Consider the following 22,971-nt stretch of genomic DNA (forward strand, 5'->3'; position numbering starts at 1 on the left):
TGGGGAAGTAGACAACAGAATGAAATTCAACAAGAGCAAATGGAAAGTACTAAACATAGAGAAGAAAAAACAAAATTATACATTTGGAAAGGGAGAGAATTTGCTAGGCAGTACCATTCCTGAGAAGAGTGTGAATTTCAGTGAATCACAGATTCAGGTTAATCTATTCTGCATTAAAGCGTCACCATCTACACCATACTAGACAAAGACCCAATTCTTAAAGAGATCTTTCCAGACCCACTCATCCTAGCCTTTAAACAAGCACCAAAACCTCACTAACCTCATCACCAGAAAGAAATTCCCTATGACCCAAACCACACCTAATGGATCAAGACCATGCCAGGACAAGAAATACAAAACATGCCAACACATCTCCACCAGTCCCACCATAACCACACCCCACAGTGGAACCATCATCTTTCCTGGATCTTACATCTACACCTCCAGAAATGTTATATATCTCATCCAGTGCACCAAATGCGCTGATGGAAAATATGTAGGAGAAACCAAACAACAACTGTGCACCAGAATGAATGCATACAGAAAATCTAATAACCCCCCCCAACCTCCCACTCCATCGCCCTTGCCCCTACTCCGTCCCCTGTGTCCCCACCATCATGACAGCACTCCGCCATGTCATCTCCTGTCTGAAAGTTCTTCTAGCACTCTGATTGGTTGCTTCAGTCAGCCAATCAGAGTGCAAATCAAGCCTTATGGACAAGCAGACTAAGACTTTTATAATATTAGGATGCAAATGCAATTTGGGGCTGCAATAGCAGGTATATTTGTGTAAGAAATGGGATGTCATGGTTCCACTCTACTCAGCAATGGTTAGGCTTCACAGGAAGTAATGTAGCTCCATGCTCCATACATTTAAGAAGACCCAGAATAGGATCTAGAGCAGAGCAACAAATGATTAAAGATGGCTGGAATATGAGCCACATGAAGAAGGGCTGAAAGATGTAAGCATGCTCAGTTTGGATAAAAGATTCAGGGAGGACATTATAGCATTTTTCACTATTTTAAAGGCTACCATAGAAAAAAGAGGGAAAAACCATTCTCCCTTGTGAGAGCAGGATACAAAGCAATGGGTTTCAACCAAAGCAAAGCAGATTTAGATTAAAACTCTAAAAACATTTCCTTACATAACAGCAGGACAGTAGGCCAAGATGCCTAAAAATGTTCTTTCATCGGAAACCTCCTTCATTGGAGGTTTTCAGGAAGAGGCAGAGTAGGCTGTCTGTGATATTACAGGAAAAGAGCATCCTGCATTCTGCAGAGGTTTTGACTAGGTGACCTTGTATTCCCCACCAACCCTGTGATTCTGTGATTCAGTGACTTATTCCCCTTATGCCTAAACCAATTAGTAGGAAACAGTCAATCCTCTGGATCATGGTGTACATGTAAGAAGTCTAGTCAGACACCTGATATATCCATTTGTGGCTGATGAGCCCAATTTGAGAGTGACACAGTTTGTTACAAGTTTCACAGATCCATGTGTTGTCTGAGTTGGAGTCTAAATTTACAGTATGCTTCTTCCTTCTCTCTTGCTTTTCTTCCATTTTCTGGATCAAAGTGACTTCATGTTGAGCCGCACCCAGTGCCAGATGTTCCCTCCAGATCAGATGGGATTCTGAGCACTCCTCCCAGCTTTCTACTTTGATGATGAGTGACTTCATATCATTTTGTTCACGTCATGAAAGGCGTTCAAAGGTGGTGACTCCAATTTCTAGAGCCATCTCAAATCTCCATAAAACCATAAAATCTCAAATCTCACTACCATCCTTTCTTTGGGATATGGTCTCCTCCCAGTCTCCTGACATGGCTGATTCATCACAACCTCCTCTTCTTGGTAGCAGTTTCTAAATGTGTCAGTCCTGAACACTCTAGCACTTCTCTGTTTGGTATTCTGTCTTCCCACTTTACTTCTGGGATCTTATGCAGACATCTCATGTGGAAGCTGTTTAGTCTCTTGATATGCCTAGCATATGTAGTCCACTTTTCTGAACCATAAAACAGAGATGAGAGTACACAAGTCTCATAATTTCGCATCTTTACCCTAATTGACAGCTTGTTGTTATTCTATGCACATGTCTGTAATGGCCCCAAATTCTTAGCTGCTTTTCTAATTCTGTTAGTCAGCTCAGTCTGAAGGTCAATATTCCTACTGTTCACAGAACCCAGTTAGCAAAAGCTGTCAATAACACCAAGGGATTTATCCTCCAGAGTGATATCAAGTATTGCTTCTTCCAGTTGTTGGCACATGATCGTAGTCTTCTTGACACTAATTGTCAACCTGAAGCTCTTCCATGACTCTGAAAATCTGCCCAAGAGATTTTGTAGGGAAGATTCACTTTAGGCAACCAAGGCTGAATCATGCACAAACAGAAAATCTCTCAGAAGCAGCTCTTTCACCTTGTTTTTTTCTCTAAGCCTTTCAGTGTTGAACATGCCTCCGTCTAGTCAGGTTCAAAGATAAATGCCATCATTGCTGTCCTTGAATGCATGCAGAAACAGGACTGAAAAGTAGATGTTAAAGAGAACAGGGGTAAAGCACACCCCTGTTTCACCCTCTTGATTGTGTGGGCCGGGAGCGATCCGGGCCCTTTTTCATGCCACGCGGGCTGTGGCCAGCAGCCCAGGCACGCTGGGTCATAGAAAACAGGCGGCATGCTAGAATTAGTCACGGATGCGTAATGGTTGATTCAAGATTGTTTACTTACACCGAAGATGGTCGCGGTGTAGGCTGGACAGTTTCCCAGGAACAGCTCCGCTTAAATCCTTGTTTGAGGACTACGACAATATTCGGATCACTCCCACGGAGTTGTCGAGGCTCCGTGGATCCTTTTGCGCGCAGGGAGAGGGATACGTCGAGGATTGCGAACGGCGACGGGGAGAGGCTAGAGGCTGATCAGATCTCTGTTGCCTGCTTGAAATGCGCTGGGTCCGATAGGCTCCGCAGTGCTTAGAGATCTTCACACAGCATGAAGTCTCCTCCTCCTGGTGTTCGTGGAGTCCTCCAGTTTGGGCGGAAACCACTCAAGCTTCTTATACGGCTAGCAAGCCAATCACTAGCCGCCACGTGTGAATAATTTCATGCAAGCCAATAATGGGGCTCGAATTATAATACAAATGGCAGGAACTCTTTGCACCGTGCATCTCTGTGCTGCAAAGAAGAAATGCACACTGCAAAGAAAGCTACAAATTGGCGGGAAAATAATTCAGTGGTGCCAAAGCACACACAAAACAAAAATCACACCCTTGGGTTGTGACATTGATGTCAAAGACATTTGATTCTTTTTTTCATACACTACAGTTGCCTTCATACTTGGATGTAATGAGTGAATGTTCAACAGTTTGGGGCAAGGCAACCCAGTTTCTTCAGAATAGTAAAAAGGCCCTGTTTACTGACTGTATCAAAGGCCTTTGTCAGATCACTGAAGGCTATGTATAGTGGTATTCATTTTTCTCTACACATCTCTTGCAGTTGTTTAACCAAAAATATCTTATCAACGGTGGAGCATTCCAAGCAAAAAACGCATTGACTTTCAAGATAGATTCTTTCACCTAGAAATTGCAGCTTAGGAAGCAAGATGTGAGTGAAAAAAATTCTGTTGATGTTCAACAGGGAGTTACCTCTATAGTTGTCACAGTTGCTTCTATTCCACATGTTTTTATATAATCATACAAACCGAGGATCTTTTTAATCTGGTGGTACCACTTTCTCTTTCCAACAGAGCAGTAAAACTTCAAGAAGTTTCCAAGTAATTAGTCACTGGCACATTTGTAGATTTCATCAGGCAAACAGTTATTGCCGGATGCCTTGTACCTAGGAATCGATTCAATGGCTGTCTGCAAACCTTCTAATGTAGGCTCCTTGTCTAAATCCATCATAACTTTGGACTGTGGTAATCCTTTGAACTTGTTGTGTTTGATTTCAATCTTACTGGAATATAGTTCCATAGTGCTCAATCAAGTTGTTTTTGTTTATCAGTAATGACATTCCCAAAACCAATTATGGGTACAAGTAATTATGAGTACAAGGGAAGTCATTGTAATATCCAACCTCACCTGTATATAAGGCAGTTTAGATAGATAACTGACTTACCATATCTATAAGACTGCACGTGCGAAATAGGAAGCAGTTTCTAAAAATCTGGACTCAAAATAGCTTTCATTGACTACAGTTTATACATGAAAGTTTTATGGTAAATTTATCCTTCTTAAGTTTTTATCAATATTAAGCCTTGAGATAGCAGTAGAACATGGAAGCCAACTAGGCACTTTATAAAAGCTTATCAGTATGTTCCATGGGCAATTTTTTGTCCATCTCCAAAACACATGCCCCCTAGCACTAAGACTTTTCATTTTCAGCAAACTATGCCTACTACAGTTTTATAAATATACATTGTTTTACAGAACAGGATATCTCCAAGTTTACCAATAAAACCATCAAATGTTTTATACATACAGACCATTTTAACCTAGATGTGACATTTTTAATATTACTGGTCCTACTAATGAACTATGTAATATAATTTTCCTTCTTTGTAAATAATTATGAGTAAAGTCAGTGTCAAAAAAAAAATCAGCAATTTAGTCACTGTGACTCACCATGCCTCAATGATTATAAGTAAAAATATACAAATAGCATTTTTTTTCATTACTCTTAATCTCTGCTTGATACAATTTAATTCAGTCTACACTTCACAAATTTTGTTAAAGCAATTTTATTTAATCAGAGTCCCCTTTAATAACATGCTTTTCAATGAAATGTATCTAAATTATCTTAAAATGGCAGCACAAATATATTTTATTTATTGATGCTCACAAATTAAAGAAATGTAAAGCATCCTGAACTATTATTTAATCAAATATCATCTAGCCTTTTTATGATAAATTATAACTGTCTATTCTGTAGCTGCTTTTATCTTTTGATATCTCTGCTGCAATTGATTTTCTTCATTCCGCTTCATACGATTTACAAAATCATAATGCTGGTGAAGTGCATCAGAAGTGCTGTTTGGCTCAATAAATATAGATCGAAATGTAAAGAAAAAACAAGCTATAGTGATTACTTGTCATTACCAGTTACATGCTACATCAAGAACTGCTATTATCAATGCTGAAATCTACTGAGAATTTTGGTAGTAGCTGCTGATCAATTTAATTATCTACTGTATAAAATATGAGTACCATAATTGTTACATTCAAGGAATATTTCCTCATACACACACACACACATTCCTCTCCCACATACCTTATAGAACACTTAACTCTTCAGTTACCAAAAGAGATAAATATATTCATCTCAGCAATGTTAAGAATTACCTATTTGAAATCAATATCCCCCCCACTCCTGTACTCCAATATCTTGTTTCCCCTGCCACTACTATTCACCACAACTCCTCTATGGGTACCTTTTTCTTTCACCACCCCTGCTCCAACTCCCATCCATCCTGCACATTCCCCTATTTCCTTCTCCCCTTCTGGATCCCCATACCCTGCATCCTCCACTCTCCCCATGCAAATTACAAGCTGAAAGTATCAGTCCTGAAAACATGCATATGCTTAAAACATTCCACTGGCTTCCTTGAGATTGCTCATGAACAGCACTGTCAACTCCAAGGGTTCAAACATGCGTTAATCAGGCTCCTAAAAATCGTTAGGTTGTTTTAAGAATCATAAAGCTTTAAAACACAGATATTGTAGGGGAGTTACTTTAGTGTCCATTGGAGTCACATTTTCCCTGCAACTAGAAGGTCTAGAAACTTGTTTTTTTCCCTAACTAAAAGCTAATATTCCTTCATTTCATGGAACCAGTAGCTACGGCTTTAAAGAAAATACCCAAAATCTCAAGGCTCATGATGAAATCATGAGAACCAGAATCTTTGCATGTCACTGAGGATTAGGTGCATGCATGGATTTTTACAATACTAGAACCAGAGTTGATACATTCGGAGACATATTTCTTAGTATCTATCACAGTCACGTAGAGGAGGGATATACAGGAAAGGATGATAATAGATGTCAGACCTCATTCCAGGCATGTCTAGACTTGAGCAAAGAATGCAAGACTGCAGATATACAACTCCAAGCTAATCTGTATTTTATAGTTTAACTTAAGCCGTATGCACTGATGAAGTGTTTCAAGCATAGAACAAATCTGTTTTCTTGTACTTGTTATTAAGGGATCATGAACTTTGTAGGTGGGTACATTTGCACATATCTGGGACTCCTTAAAATTTATCCTTTCCCTCCATATTTCCCACTTCCTATGGCAAGGTCTGTGTTCTCCTTTTCTACCTTCTCCCAACAGCTCACAATCTACATATGACTACCTTCCTCCACACCTTCCCTTCCTCACTACATTACCTCCATGTTCCCTTCATCCTTATGGCAAAGTGGTCTATATTCCCTTCTACCACATCAGGTTCTCCATACATCTCATTCCCTTTATTCATCCCATAGCAGGGTCTTTGTAAGTTCCCCATCTACACCTCTATTTCTTCCAGGTAGCTTCTCTTTTTCCCCCTAAGCTGAAGTCTCAAGTAGGATTCATTATTCTCTAATAGAGCTAGTATGGAATCCAGCTGGAGAAGTGAGTCACCACAAGGCTCTGTGGAAGAAATGAGGCACAGCAAGCTAGGAGGCAATAATTTAAGGCCACTTTATGTGGCATGGCCAAAGAAGTCCTAGTCAGAGGAGTGAGGGGCCCAGTGTGGAGAAAGGAATAAAAGCATGAGGGGAGGACAACTGTAATAAGGACAGGGTAACTCGCTTTACACTTCAGCACCATGCAGATCCCCCTTCATAGAATGCTTCAAAGTGCTTCGTAGAATGCAAAAGAATGAAGCAGAAGTCCTCTCCAGCTAAGGGGCTGGAGAGCATCTCCTCCTCAGATATTCCCTGGGACAGCTGAGCACACAGCAGAGTGCCCATTAGCTTGCCTACCCCACTCCTCTGCTCCCATTTTGTTGGAGGGAGGGGAAGCAGTGTAAAGCAGAGCTATCCATGGTTTTGGAGGACTGAGCAGTCCCCTATCACACTTCAGAGGAGGGTGCAGATGTTTCAGAAAGAGCTTCAAAATGAAGCACTTCAAAGGTTTTCCTCTTTTAAAGCATCATACCAAGCACTTTGGCCATTTTTTAGTGTTTCTTTTGGAGTGAACATCTGCACTCTCACTGTTTAGAGTGCTTCAAAGACATTTGGAGTGCTTCAAAAAGCATGTCTGTCCATGGCCTGAGTCACTTCCCCTATCCATGACTATCCTATTTAGTAAGAAGAATGACAGAACAGGCTGAGGAATAGGATAAATTTGACAGCCATGAATCAGCTCCTGTGAAGAGCTTCCTCCTCCTGTTTTTATTTTCCTCTTATGGACTCCAGCTGCACTGTGGAGAGCCTGAAGTCTTTTTTTTTTTCTCCCCCATATATGAAATGTGGTGTCACAACCCCATCTGCAGGGTGCCACATTTCAAACCACTGTCTCTCTGCTTGTCCCAGGGAAAAGATGGAGGTTTTACTTGGAATAACTCCTTATTCTCATTGTCTTAACTCCTTATTCCCACTTATTAAGCCTCTACCCCACTGTCCTTATACCACATCTCACAGCTACAGCAGAGGAATTACTGCCAGCTCCAGGTGGCTTCCCTTGGGTTGTGAAAGAACTTTAGGTCCCCCTTTCTGTAGAATGGGTTAGCCTGGAACCTCCCTTTCCCTAAGATCATGCTTTACACCACAGGCAATCAGTAAAAAGATGAAATCTTCTAGAGGAGTCTCAGAATCCTTTAGAAATGTCTGCCCTGTCAGGAGCAGCTAGAATTCCTCTAGCTAATAGCTCATTATTCTGAGATGCCTTAGCTACCGTGGGGTGTTTATCCCCCCCATTATAGGCAGATAATACCTTGGGTGCCCATTTCAAGAGTCTACCTGTGATTGGGAGTGGTGATTGTTCTTCCTCTAGTAGCACAATAGCTAGAGATATTTAGCAGTTTCTTTTTCCTTAGGCATTCATTCCTCATTTCCTTTGGCTAAAGCATGTCCAAAATCATGAAGACATACAGACAATGTAACATAATCCATACAGAGATAAAAATGATGTAAATAATCACAACGCAACACTGGTTTTTCAATGAGACCATGCATGCCAAGTCAGGAAAACAAACGTAAGAAAACCTGTATGACACCCCCTAAGCCCCTCAAGTTATAGTGGGGTTCATAACACATGCAGTCACACCTGAGTCAAGAAATGAGTTCTTCATAGTGTAAAATGCTGTTCGGTCAGAATTATGTTTATACCTACTAAGCACTCTGTAGATGTGTATGAGATGGAAGGCAGGGGGAATCCTGGGGTCTGTTGCTATTGGCCCTGTAAATGAAAACAGAAAACCAGGTCAGTCAACATAACATTTTCAGCATCCAAGCACAAGAAAGGTTGAGAATGTTTTATTCTTCCTGTAGAGGTGTATTATTCTTCTTGTACAGAAGGTTTTCTACTTTCAATTGCAGATGCAAAAACAACAGTTTATTCTAAAGAAATTCAGTTAAAACAATGTTGTCTTAATCTATGCAAGATTAATTCATTTGTATAGCTGCAAGTTATGGAAGGAAGCACTTTACTCCAAAATAAACTCATTTAGGGTCAAATTAAGAAATCTTTGCTTTCCCTCCAGTGTGCAGTGTCTAAACTATAGAAGTGGCTTCATTAATGTTATTTGCATGAGTAACTGCTTAAGTGTGAGAGGCTCACAAGTTGGCCTTTAGTGATGAAATCACCTCTCATTTTTTATTTCGTGGTCAAAAAAATTAAGATGGACTAAATTCACCCAAGATGTTAATAACATAATCATCCAGATTAATAGTTCAGAATCCCAATCTTTTTTTCTCCCCAAAATGAATATTAATTATACAAAAATGAGCATAAAATACTAACACAAATACTTTCATGATAACCTAGTTTTAGTTTTGACCACATATACAAATACTTTGATTTTACTGGGCAAGACATCAAATCTATTAGCTAATCTAATCAGAAGAACTCTACACAAAATAATGGCATTGTTTGAAATGCTATCACACTGTCAGGATTTAATAAGGATGGCATTTTATAACCCTACCTTTTCTTTTGTGTTTTAGCTCAATTCCTTTGAAGAAATATGGTATTATAGTTTGTGATATTACTAAATAATTTTGATTGTCAGATTTGAGTCCTTAACACAGACTAAGATGTTTTACCTTTACTAAAATACCATAAAATCTAAAGACAGTTAAAGTCCAGGGTAGTTAGCAAATTTTGCTAAATTACATTGGACATGTTAAGGATTATCTACAGACAATTCTAAGTCAGTGCACTTTTAAAAAATAATAAATAGAGGAAACTTGGAGATCTATTACTGACTTAGTCTAGCCCCAAGTAATGTACTGGATAAAATAGGGTCAGCAAAGAATTAGGGGATCTTCCTAAGAATTACAGTAGGGGCACAATCCACCAAAGTAATACTGGACTAACGGAAACAATTTGACAAAATGTTCAGTCCAAGCCAATGCTAGGTCAAACACAATAAAACCCCAGTGTACTAAAGCATTTTGAAAACAATGGCTTCTAAACATAAACATTGCCTGTTGCCTTATGGTAAAATGGATGAACAATTGAAGATACAGCAAATTAACTACTGCAGTCACATAATGAAATTTAAGAAAGCAGAGGCTGATCAGAGAGAAGTGATGGCATTTAGCCTCAAATGAGGTCACTCTGAAAAGCAGGAACATTGCATCTACAAGACAAAAATATTTTATTTGTATGCAAAGCAACTTAGAGAACAGTTTGGTCTTATAAAAAGGTGGTATCAATAAAAGAAGGGTTTAATATTAAAGTAGTCAAATTACACAAAGCATGGTTATAGCTGAGATTTTCTCTATCCATTTTAGGGCAACATTTTTGAACTCCCAAAATGAAAAGGAAATTAACCTTTAAGCAGAGTTCCCTGCTGTGTCACCTTTGGACTGAAGGAGCTGTACTGACCCTGACTGGTCTCTAGTGGTCCCCTCTACTTCACATGCATCAGTAGAGTCATGCATTAGCTTTTCATCTCTCTCTCTTCTGTTCCACATCTGCCAAAGCATCAAAGTTCTCAAAAAAACCCATAAAAAACCCCAAGATGCAGGGAGTGAGGGGTGGAGAAGATAAGTGTGCCCTATGAGTGTGTGACAGGGGCCAAATACATGATCATTCAGATGATCTTCTTAGGCCCAGCCACACATAGGCAGCTCCACAGGGACCTAGTCAGAAAGCTATTTCCAATTCCTAGCCACAGCCAGGGTTCTGTCCCATCTGAGAAATACTGTCAATTTCCCATCCAGCTGAGCTTCTCCTTTTATTCCGCCCCCACCCACCCACCCACACACACACATTCTGCAGTTCCAAAGGACATAACTGGATCCTCAGGCCCTCATTAACATTTTACTCTGAGCTGCTTAGGCCTTGTATAGCCTATTAAAGCCCATATAACTTTTTCCTGGGTAAAATTTAAGCTTTCCTTTGACCTAGATTTTAAATAAAAGTCAACTTGTTTTTGTGGTACTTGACTAACTGGGTCTTAAAACAGCAAAAATATGATGGATTAATCAACAGTTCTTTGTTCCAAATATTCAAGTACAGTATTCTTTAGCGCAGGGGTTGTCAACCAGGGGTACGCATACCACTGGGGGTACTTGGGAAGGCCCCAGTGGCATGGAGAAGTGGGGGCACTTCTGCTTTCACTGGCGGCGCTTCCGGTTTTGCTGCCAGCATTTCCAGTTTCACCACTGCAAGTGGGGGACACCTCCCCTCCCCCGCTTGAAAATGGTTGAAAACCCCTGCTCTAGGGCAGTGTTTCTTAACCCGTGGGTCGCAAGAATATACGAAAGGATCGCAGACAAACTTTAAAAATGGATCAACGAACTCTACTTTAAAAGAGAAAAACATAGGAAACTGTGGCTTTTCCCTTGCAGGCTGGCAGAGTTCCAGCCTGCAAGGGCACATCCAGACATGCATGGACGTTTGGTTTCTCAGGGACAAGTAGCAGTGATGCACCTTGCGCCGCCACTTCTTGTCCTCAGGGAATGCCCATGCCATGCGCACTTTGGCACACATCACGTTGCCCCGGGTGGCATAGGTTAGGCTGGGACCAGCACTGTGCTGGCTCAGCAGTCTTACTTGGGGTCCTGGGGCCTCCCAGAGCTGTAGCTGCAGAGATCCCGCCGGGTGAAGTGTGGCCAGCAGCCACAGCGCAGCTCTGAGTGGCCTGGATCCACTTTTTAGTAGTGCATGCTGCCTGAAAGTGCACTGCTTTGTGGTTTTTTTCCATGTTTTTTTTTTACCCCTGGATGTCAAAAATACCTCAGAAAAAAAAAACCAAACAGAATAGCATACGCTTGGGCAGTGTGCCCTTGCAGAGCAGAGAACCCCAGACTGTGCGGTATGTGGCACTGCAAACATGTTTGCAGTGCCACATAACGCACATCCATGCTCATCTGGCTGTACCCTAAGGGGCTTCTTGGGGCCCTCCATGCCCCACACACCCACTCCCTGTCCACACATGGGCTGGGGGGCAGCAGGTCAGGAGTGAGGGCACTGGGTTGGGACTGGCCATCGATCGTTTCAAATGGGTCCTAGAACAAACACGTTTGAGAACCACTGCTCTAAGGCACTTATTTCCAAGAGTAAATGCATGACAAATTATATACTGTTCTGCCACCTAGTGAGCAAATTTGGAATTGCAATTAAAATAAATGTGCAGGCTGCAAAACTGTATTTTAAATAAGAGAATTTGCAAAGGGTTCCTAGTTACATGATTACATACTGTATATTCATAGTCCATCTTACAGTCACAGTGAAAGTTTACTCTAATATATATCTAGTGAGTGATATTCATTCATGCAAATAGATTCAGTGATGTGGAATAATATATTTCTGTAAGACAGAACTACTTAAGGTATGGCTTGCCGAATTCTGAATTAATTACTGAGATCCCAACTGGTACATTTATCCTATTAGTATGTGTCAGATGTGGTGCAGTCACATCATCTAAAGAGGAGACCTTGGTGGGTTTGTGCTTCCTACAGAAACCAAATTGTCCATGAGTGACCTGGTATCAAAGGGAATGTTGAGACTGCAGCACTTTACAATACTGCAGCTTGCCTGCCCTGACAAAGGTGGGATTGAAGGACACCAGAAAGGACCTCTCTCTTCTTGTTCCATGGCACAAAAACACATGTTGATGCAGTGACAGAGAAAAATGGAAAGCACTGTTCAGAATGAATGTCCTTCCACACTTCCCCCCTGTTCCCCCAGTCACAATCTAACACCAGGGCTAGGGACAGACATTACACATAAACTGGTTTAAGTGATGAGAAACTTGTTTAAACATGTAACAGAACAGATGTTCAGTGCACATAACCCAGCTTGAAAATGGCTGAAACCAGTTTGAGATAAACCTCGTTGAATGTAGGATCAGACTTAACTGATTTGGGTCAAACCAGTTTATGCAATGTCTGTCCCAGACCCCTTGCTGGTTTAAGTTCAATTTGAGTCCCCCAGCATCCCGGCATGTTCTCTGGGTAGGGTGGGGCTCTCTGCTCCACAGCAGGGCTGGACCCTCCTCTCTGTTCCCTGGCTGGAGCTCGGCACAGGCTTGAAGGCACAGCAGGGTCTGTTGGCTTTCCCGTGCCCCACTCTCCTCCCTCTCACCACTCACTGCTTAAGCAGAGATCCCTTCCTTCTCTATCCCACAGCATGGACCCTAGCCAGCATGTGGTATACTAGCTAATGCTATGTAAGGCTCTTGCAGAGACTGGAGATACAGCAGGGTCTGCCTGCCTTCCTCCTGGCTTACCAACACCCACTCCCCTCGCTGCTCAAGCAGAAAATCCCTCCCTCCCATCTCCCACAGCAGGGACCCCAGCCCCATGGATCCTAGGCATGTGTTATGTTAGCTAATGCCAAGAGGTGTCTGTGTGTGTCTCTCTCTCTAATTTCACTAGGCTAGACAGACAGAACAGTGACCACTTAGGGCTTTTGGAGCTAATCAACAGGTCAGCCGGTAAGCTGTTTAAGAAGTTTGGAGTAATGAAAAGCGGCTATTGTTTTGCTAGTAGGGTAATAAAGACTGTTATCAGCTCCTCCCCTCCTCCCACTGGCTTGCTCACTTGTCAGTTTGCTGCAGACAGTACGACCAAGCAGGGAGGGAGATTGAAAAGCTCTGTATCATCAACAGATGCATGCACTGCACACTCCCCCTTGCCTCAGAGTGCTAGCCTGGAGCTGGGGGATGGCAACACTCCTGCCCCTTGAGCAGCCAGCAGGGGAAAGCCTGGGACTGTGCAGGTAGACATCCCTAATGAGAGAGCCTGGCCACGCACCCCTCAACTCAGCACTGGAAGGGTGGGGAGGGCTGCTCTAGCACCCCCCAAGCTTCTAGCCTGAGCCACTGCAGGCATGTCCCTGAATTTCCTCAGAGAATGTCTGTCCAGTTTTGAAACCAGTTCAGCCTAGCCAGGTTAGACTAACCTGCAAAGATTGAATCAATTCAGGCTTAGGCTTTTTGAATGTCTGTCCTTAGCCCAGCTAATCTGCCCATGAAAGCAAATCCCATGCCAGGTACCCAGGTAAAATTATCTGCATTGTAAGATGGACTTTCATTTCTGTTGTAATTGTGTTATTGTAATTACTGTTGGTTTAAGAGGTAGAGATATGATAAGAATCTCATTCAGCTCATTTTTGTTTGTGCACATGTGTGCACATATCCTTATTTATACAGAGACAGAAGTGCATATGCATACACTTCTGCCATAAACACATAACAAATTTAATTTGTGTACATATGTCAATCCTGAATATTTGCTAACACTTTTGAGGTTGAGACTTGTTCCATAATCATGTTCTTGTGCTTTTGTTAGAAGAATAGTACACTAAACCAGTGCTTCTCAACCCATGGGTCGCGACTCAAAAGTGGGTCACAAGAATATATGAAAGGGTTGTGAACATACTTTAAAAATGGATCAACATATTTAAAAAATGGATTCTCCTTTAAAGGAGAGAAATGTTGGAAACTCTGGCTTTTCTCTTGCAGGATGGCAGAGTTCCAGCCTGCAACAGGTTGCTTGGGCCCCCCCCCCATGCCCCACACACACATCCCCTGCCCTATACACTGTGGGGCTGGGGCCTGGGGGCAGCAGGTCAGGAGTGAGGGACACTGAGTCAAGACTGGCCGTTGATGTGTATAAATGTGTCCTGGTACAAAAAAACTTGAGAACCACTGTGCTAAACAACTTTAATCCCTTTCAAATGTTTTCAGTATATAAATATTTTAAACCTCTTTATTATTTTCAAGAACAGTAGTGAACAGCAGAGACAAAGGAAGACATGCCAGTTGTGTTTATGACTGCTGTGTCATTGCTGATTGGAGATCATTATAAATGATGTATTGCCCTGGTTGAGTTGATTCTTATTGGTATAAAAATTGTCAGAACACAATTAAATGCATAGGGCGTACTAAACCAGCTGCTGCTTATGTTTCACAAGTTCAAATAATGACAAACTCTGCTTAAGAATCCACACACACATCTTCTAATGTGAAATGTGGAGGAAGTCCCGTGTCCCATCTGGTCTTCAAGTGAATTTGATTATGCCTGCATTTTTAAGCTTCTGATTATTCTGTTTATTGCAAGGATTGATTCGTAACCACATTTCCCCTCACTGGAACTTACTTTAGTTTTCAGACACTGAGACAATATGGCATTTCATTTGCCATTTCTTACATGCAGTAGATGGATTCATAATTTGATCATTTCAATAGCTTGGCATGGTGTCTTTGCTGCTACTGTGAAGATAAACAGACATCTGTGAAGTTAATGAAGTTAAGTCACTGAACATACATATTACTTATAATCTTTCCTTGTGTATTTGTAGGGAGTATAGACCTGTCACAGGAATCACTTAGAATAACTTCTAGTTATGGGGAGGAAAAAGAGATATTTCCGACATGTAAAACAATTATTTAATTTAACTTGTTTAACTAAATAAACAACTGACCTATTACAAATCTGTTGCTTTTTCTTGCATAGTCATATCCACATCTAGAATTGTTACCAAACTTCCTAAAAGATTTTCTTTTCCAGAAGTATCATTTCCCCCAGATCGTGGTATAGTGTTTACTACCAGGATCTGGATTTTGTATTTAATTTGCCTTCTGTTATGCATGGCATATATCCATTCTCTCAATCACTGCAGTGAAATTTCAATCTTTAAAGTCAAACTTAACATCTGTTGTTAATGAATGTCTTCCAAAAACAATAAGGATACAACTTAAACATGCAGGACCAACTTCTCAGTCCTTTCATAGAACATAGATCTGAGATTTTTTTTCAAATGTAATGTTCATTAGAATGCTTTTCTACAGAGAAAAAAATGTTCATTTTAGACTTTTCAAATTTATATTATAAACTATGTACATCCATAAAACAATAAGAAGATAATAATCACATAATATGCCAGATAATTCACAAGGTATTACTTATTCACATATCTGTCCTCTTCTAAAACGCATCTGTTGAATATTACATTGTATCTATGTTTCTTGCACATATCTGTACATACGTTTGCCAAAGGCAGAATGTTAAACTTACCTTAAATAAAATATTGTTATTCAATAATCAACTTTTCTTCTCGTTACTGTTGTTTATTTATATTGTAGCAACACTAGAAATTTTCAGCCAGCCTTAGCCAACAGATAAGGATTTTAGCCAAAGATAAGGATCAGGCCCTTGGCCTCTACAGTTAGCATAGGGGCAGGCAAAATACAGCCCGAAGGCCACATCTGGCCTGCCAGGCCATTCTATCCAGCCTGCAAAGCCCCTAAAAAAATGAGTAAATTAATATTTATCTGGCCCTGGCTTCCTGTCAAAGCAGGTGGCTGTGACTCCCAGTTGCATCACCGGACCAGGAGCACAGGACCGTGCTAATAGGGAAGGGGTGCATGTGTAAGTGTGTGCGTGTGCACACGTGTTTGCAGGCACAGTGTGTGCGTGTGTGTCTGCAGGCACAGGGCAGAGAGTGTGTGCATATTCATAGGGTGAGTCCCACATGCACACCCCACCATACACGTGCACCTATGCCTCCCCTCGCACTGCCATACACAAACCCCAGCCAAACCTCCCCCCATACCCACCCATACCCCACATATCCACACATGCACCCACATGCTCCCTCACTCCACATAGCCACACGCCAACAGCCCCCCACAAGCCTATACCCACCCCCACAATATACAAGAGTAAGAGTTCATTTTAAGCTATTGTGCAGTCACATCTGTGTACACTACACAAATGTATGTAAATCAGGAGAAAAATAAGTTTTGAAATCAAATTAATGAATGTTGTCGATGTTCAATTTTTGGAATATAATTTGTTATTTTTCTAGTTCTAAGATGGCAAAACCCCTTTCTGAAAGAAGTACTTCTGGGGGCAAGGGGAGGGACTTCTGATGGCAAAGGTCAGGGGTTTGGGGGTACTTCCAGTCACAAGATGGCAACCAGGGGGCAGGGCACCTGTCAAGGGGTGGGGCACCTGTCAAGGGGCGAGGCTACCCATGAGACCCTCGACAGCTTGCCAAAACTCGGTAAGCGGCCCTCCATCCAAAATAATTGCCCACCCCTAAGTTACGAGGATGCAGCAGCTGCTACTTACTGCCTGCCAGGCTCAGTAAAAGAGACTGGGCCCTGAGACGAGGGTCTTTGCTTGAGGAAGGCAGGATTGGACAGTTGATGTGGAAAGCAGGAGTAGAGAAGAAATAAAGGGGCAGGGCTGCAACTGTAGCAAAACCCCCAGTTTTGCTCCCCTTCCCCAACCATTTCTGACTTTTTCTTTCCCTCTCTATTCCCTAGATAAGTATAAGTGAGCTAAGACATAGGATAAGCTTCAGCATTTTATTTTGGTAGCAAGTTGTATTTGTTTTGTTTTTTCTCCTTCTTTATATTGTATAATTATTATGTTTATATGGATTTTTACTGTTCTATATTACTGTTTTACTGGTACTATATGATTTAGGCCTACATATATGTAAGTTAGCATAAGTCATGTCAAGTTTCCATTTTGTTTGTCAAGTCTCCATCCTACACATCCTGGTTGTGTAACCCATAACTCACACCTACCCCTCCTATGTAACTTGGTTCCTGAATAAATGGGGCTGAATGAGGGTGCTTGAGAGACAATGGCACTAGGTCTAAAATTAGCTCCCTCTGAATGACCTAACCATCAACACCAATACCTGGACCAATGACCCAGCCCTTGGAACTACCCATCAGCATTCAAGAAACAAAAGATGAGGCAACCCACCATTGTGCCAGGCTGCACATGCTCAGTAAGAACACCTGGAGCCCTCTGGAACAGGACTGACCTTGCCTGGACAGGCCCTCCCCATAGGAGATTAGAGGTAGTTTGTCCCATAAAAGAGGTAGTGAAGACTGACTCCTTGGGACGCCCTTTCCATCTGGACCAGCACCATGCCACACCACCTATCCACCCAGAGGCCCTGCTGGCGACCCCCCTCTGGACAACACCTACTGGACAAGGACCCCTTTCCAGCCTGGATAGGTAGCTATCACCTCCCACCCCTTCTTCAACCAAGGACTTGGACTCTGCTTCTCTTCCCTACCTGGACTCCAGCCCTTCCACTGAGTCTCTTTCTCCTGCTGCCATTGTGACTGCTTATGTGTATGTGTGTGAACCAATAACTTCATGGGGCTGTGTAGTGTGTTGTCTGTGTAATAAAACTGTTATTTGGACCCCTAAATTGGGTTTTGCTTTACTATGGTTTGGCCCTGCTCCAATCTCTGCTTCTTGCCCCTCTAACTTCTGTCTCATTTCTCCCTCTCCAGCTTCTGGCTCATTACCACCTCCAACACCTGTCCTGAGCTCCTCTCTGCCTGCAAACCCCCCCTGTTTCTTTGCCACTGTCTTATCCCCACTGCCTTTTCCTTTTCCCCTGAGCAACCAGGTTTCTGCCTTAGTTTCTTTCCTGGCTGTCTCTTCCTTTGCCAACACTTATCTGCCCTCACCCCCCAACTTCCTCAGTTTCCAGTCCCAGTCTACCTTAAGTAAATCCAAGCCTCAATTCCTCAGCCAGCTTCTCTGTAGTCCACCAGTTGTAATCCTGGTTTTTGCAACTTTCATTCCCTACACTTTAACTCTCTCTCTCTCACCTGAACTTTCCTCCAAGTATCCCAGGTACCCCAGGCACACACATACACACTGTACCATCCAAGTTAGGAACTTACCTATGTGTATGTGTAGGTGGGTTGTATGTGTGTGAACTGGTAAGTGCGTATGTGTGTGTGTGTATATATATATATATATATATATATGTCATTGTGTGCATGATATACGAATTAGTGATCTGTGTCTAACTTTTGGGGTGTATGGTGTATGTGCTTGAATTGGTGATAGGTATGCATGTGCCTAGGCTGGTTTGGATGTGTATGTGCCTGAGCTGGTAGTGTGTGTATATGTGTGTGTATGTACCTAATTGATTTGTGTGTTTGTATATGTGCAATTGTGTCACACCCTCCTAACAGCGCAATATTGAGATCCTGAGAGTTGGCCTGACCCCACAGGGCAACACAACTGCACCATGGCATGCCAGTGGATCCATCCCTGGTCTTAGCCCCTTTGCATCAAGAACGTTGTTTGTTTCAAAGAATACACAATTCAGCAGTGAAACCAGCATGCTAAGGAGAATAAAAATCCATATGTAAACTCTGTACCCTTAAATTGTCAACTTGAAAATTGCATGAAATAACTAAGGTATCCAGCCACACATCAAAATAACAATATCTAACAGCTTACTGCAAATGAATAATGTGCCAAACTAGGCAAATAAATTAACGGTCCTGCCCAAAATTTACTAGAAGAGCATTGTTAACCATATGCACGTGGATTTTATCTGTTTTTCAGCCAATCACCATCCCAGCCCCACCAAAGAGGCATTGTATACAGTTGCTACATGTAGAGCACCCATTTTAACACCTGGTGGTACCAATGTTTGATGAGGCCTGTGTGTTTGATCAGGATAACAGAAGAAGACCCCTCTAAGTTTACAGAAGAAATAAAAAATTTTCACATTATAAACCACTTAGAAGGAAAAATGGAGCACTACAGCACACCCATGTGCCACACACCTTAGCTAAGATTTGTTTTTCCTTTTTCTTAAAATTAACAAAGAACATTTATAGAACTGTTGCTATGACAGTTAGTTGGATTTTAATCTACTGTCACATTATAGTTGAAATGCTGGCAATCCCATTTGCCCTCCAAGGAGTTTTATTACGTAAGTGGCCAATAGGCAGGTCTCAATATTGCCATGAGCATCCTAAGATTTCCAAGTTACAACTACTTACGGTTACTTAAGATAAATGATCTATTTTCCTTCTTGTCAGAGCTGATTTGGATCAGTGCCTCGACACAGTGGAACTTTCCAGCACAAGGCATGGTAAGGCAGGGGAATTCTCGGCATGGTGAAGAGTTCCGGCATGGATAGAGTTCCCGCCGAGGATATGCAGATTTGCATAACACGATTGGCCGATGTTAAATTATTCCCACGTGGCGGCTGGCAATTGGCTCGCTAGCCGTATAAAAGGTTAGGGGCATTTCCGCCCTAGATGGAGAACTCCGCAATTCCCCCTGGAGTGGAACTCCAGCAGTTTGATCACCTGCCAACGACTCCCCATCGTCGAAGCCTTACGATGTATCCTCCGTGTTGCATGCTCGAGTTAGACCCGAGCTACCCGGTCTACAAGAGCTCCTCGATTAGCGACTAGAGATTAGAATTGTTGCAACTATGATTGAAGTGTGAAGTTACTTCTTGCCTGCGCTGTATACGACTCTACAGTGTAAGTAAAGCCATCTCTGTTTTCTAACTGATGCATGTCCCGTCTGTGCCTAATTCCACTCCGGTGATAGAGAGTACCCATCTGCCCGTCATGGGATCGCAGCCACAACCCCAGCTAGCATTCCCGAGGATTCCCGATCCTCAGTCTCCCCTCGGCCCCCACACTTCTGAACAGACACATTTAAATTGGTTCAAATCTCCTAAAGTCAGTCCTAATGTAATCTAATCTTGTAATGATAAATTTGGGGATTGTTTTCTGACAAGATTTCATTCAAATACATCACTGCCAGTAAGTCAGCTGGTTGAAATTTAGAATTCTGTACTCGTATTCATTCTGAATTTGAGAAAATGTTCCTTGCAATTTGGATGAACTAGACTTTTTGAACTACTGCATGAAATGAAATTCATATTTTTTTCTTTGTGGTGAAATTATCTACTCATATCTCATGGGGACTCTCTCTGAGCTATCCCAAAAAGACCAGGCTTCCTGTTGCTGATATTTCAATGAAAAGTCATAGAAACAGCTACAAAACATTTTGGGTTTGACAAGTCATCTCTTTCTAATTAAATAACTTTTTAATTGGAAAATTCTCAACCAGTCCTAATTTTTGGTTATTGTGGTTGTTATAATATAATTGCAGAGGCATAACTAACTATTTCAGTGCATTGTACAAAGCCAGGGGTGGGAAGGGGTTTGTGCTGAGCACAGAAGAAGTGGGGTGGGAGCACAGGCAGAGTCTTAGTTACTGTAGCACAGACCCACCCATGAAGACCCCAGCTTCAGGGAGCAGGGCCAGAGTCACCTCCTCAGTCTCTTTCTCCTTCCACTTTGAGAGATGCAGATGCTGCAACAATTACAAGGCTAACTCTCTCATAGCCACTGCCAATTTATATGTGGAATAACATTGTAAAAACCTCTATTCAGCAGCAGCTGTGAGAGAGTTAATTTCATAGCTGTTGCAGCAGCAGCAGTAGTATCTGGGAGGAAGGGAGGGGGCATGGAAGTGAGATTGAGGAGAGGGCTGTCTGCCCTTGCATCTGTTCACTGCACAGCATGGGGAGATTAAGTAAGGTGACAAAGGGACTTCTGCCTCCAGTCTGGACAGCCACAGCCTCCAGCCCCTGAGCGAGCCTGTGCTGAGCACAGCCCCTGCTGCTACTCCAGTGCCTCCATTCCAGCATGTCCCCCAGTAATCAGTGTCTGGGTTTATGCCCCAGTAGCTTAGACTTCATTATGTTACTGTGTAAGTGTCATTGCAAACATACATGGTAGTTTATGAAACGTGTAAGTAGATATGCTTTTGGCTTGGAAATCTTAAAATCTAATGTACGATAAAGACCCAAAATGAAACACAGGCCAGGTCAGGAAATGTTGGTATGTGGAACAGGACACCTCTGCCCCTACTACTAGGAATAGGGGCAGGGGCAAAGTGCGGGCAAAGTAGCAGCAGGTAGTAACTACCCAGGCAAACTGAGCCAGGGGATAGAAAAGGGCAGGCAGTTAATAGCAGAATTAACAGCACCAGGGCCCTGAGTGCAGGAGACGGGGTCACATGATGACTGGAAGGGACAGGGCTGTGGAGTGCGGCTGCTGTCGGGTACAGTTTCTAGCCAAGCTGGTTGGACACTGGAGTCAAGTCCAACCAGCCCAGGGGGTTATTTTGCATCAGGACCAGTTAGGTGGTTTTTGAACTGCACCAGAGGAATAAGTTGTGGATAGAGGGACCAAGGAGGCTGTGGGTGGAGGTGTCTGGGAAGCTCTCCCTACTTCCAGGGGTAGGAGCTAGACCCAAACTAGGAGGCTGAGGTTTACAGAGTGAAATTGGAGCCCTGGGAGGGGCTTGACTAAGTCGGGGCTGGGGTTTCAGACAGTGAACTGAGGCTGAGGGTGGGTGAGAGATAAAAAAAGGAGCTAAGGCTGGGATGGCTAAAGCCCCAAAAGGTGCTTTGAAGCCAAAAAGAGTGATCCAAAATTGGCTCAAATTCGGCATCTTCCATGTTTTTTTGGATTTTGGATTTTAAACTTCATTGCAGAACAACAAGAAAGATTTTTTTTACTTCCCTGCCTGCCATCTGACACCTCCAGGGAGGGAATTCTACCTTATCTACACATCAAAGAGCTACTCAGCACAGCTCACAAAGACACTCTCATGGACCCAGAGGGACAGCTTCTATCTTCAGCTCCCTCCATGCAAAAATAAAGTTTATTTCCTACCTAAGGGGACTTTTTACCAACTTGTACCATCTATACTTTTCCCAGAGCCTGACGAAGGGACTTCAATCCCAAAAGCTTGCAGAAAAGGACAATTTTCTTGCAATTTCCCAGTTGGTCTAATAAAGGTATCATTTTGGAACCAAGAGTTCTAGTTTTTTGTATGTCTTTTTGTCTCAGACCAACATGGCTACCAAGTACACTGTAATTTTAAGATAGCTTTTATGGGAGGAGCACAAATGGGTATTCCTGTAACACTGTGCTTTCACTTCTGAACTTATTCTGACAAAACTCTCATTAACTTGTAGATGGTTATAGACATAAATTACTCTACAAGACATAATTCACTGTCTAACACAGTTAATGCTGGAAGGATGTGGGCCTTTATTTACAAAACTTTTTTTTTTCTGTGTAGGAACAGTAGGGTTTTTGTATTCATTATTTGATCAAGTACTACATGACAATGTTAATAAAAATGCAGCTTGTTTAGCAGCTATTTAAAATGTTTTGACACTTCACTACCATACATACATTCTAACATGAAAAATCTATTCCTTTTATCAGGAAAATGCTCAGAACAAATTGTTAAGTAACAATTTACAGTAGTAATAATCTTCATTTTTTATTATAGAGTTTGAAGATAAGATAAAAGAAGATGGAAAGAGTGCATGAAGAAGGAAAGAATGTATTTAAAACTACACTTTTCCAGTTTTAGACAATCCTTTTATCTCATCTTTTTGTTGTTATAGTTTGAGCTTTACTTCACTGGGATTATCCATTTAATCACTGCCCTTCATTTAAGATGGTGTGAAGGGTCATTGGACCTCTTTGGAAG

General features: G+C 42.0%; 1 long non-coding RNA gene across 1 annotated transcript in view; it reads right to left on the reverse strand.

Moving 5' to 3' along the window:
• Window positions 1-22,971, reverse strand: part of LOC109281616 (uncharacterized) — a 276,807-nt gene that overhangs the window by 224,887 nt on the left and 28,949 nt on the right. The window contains exon 2 of the long non-coding RNA XR_009459785.1: window positions 8,306-8,371. This is a non-coding gene — a long non-coding RNA (uncharacterized LOC109281616). The remainder of the gene's footprint in view (window positions 1-8,305; window positions 8,372-22,971) is intronic.

Source organism: Alligator mississippiensis, chromosome 2, assembly GCF_030867095.1.
Source record: "Alligator mississippiensis isolate rAllMis1 chromosome 2, rAllMis1, whole genome shotgun sequence".
In the NCBI taxonomy this organism is placed as follows: Eukaryota; Metazoa; Chordata; order Crocodylia; family Alligatoridae; genus Alligator; species Alligator mississippiensis.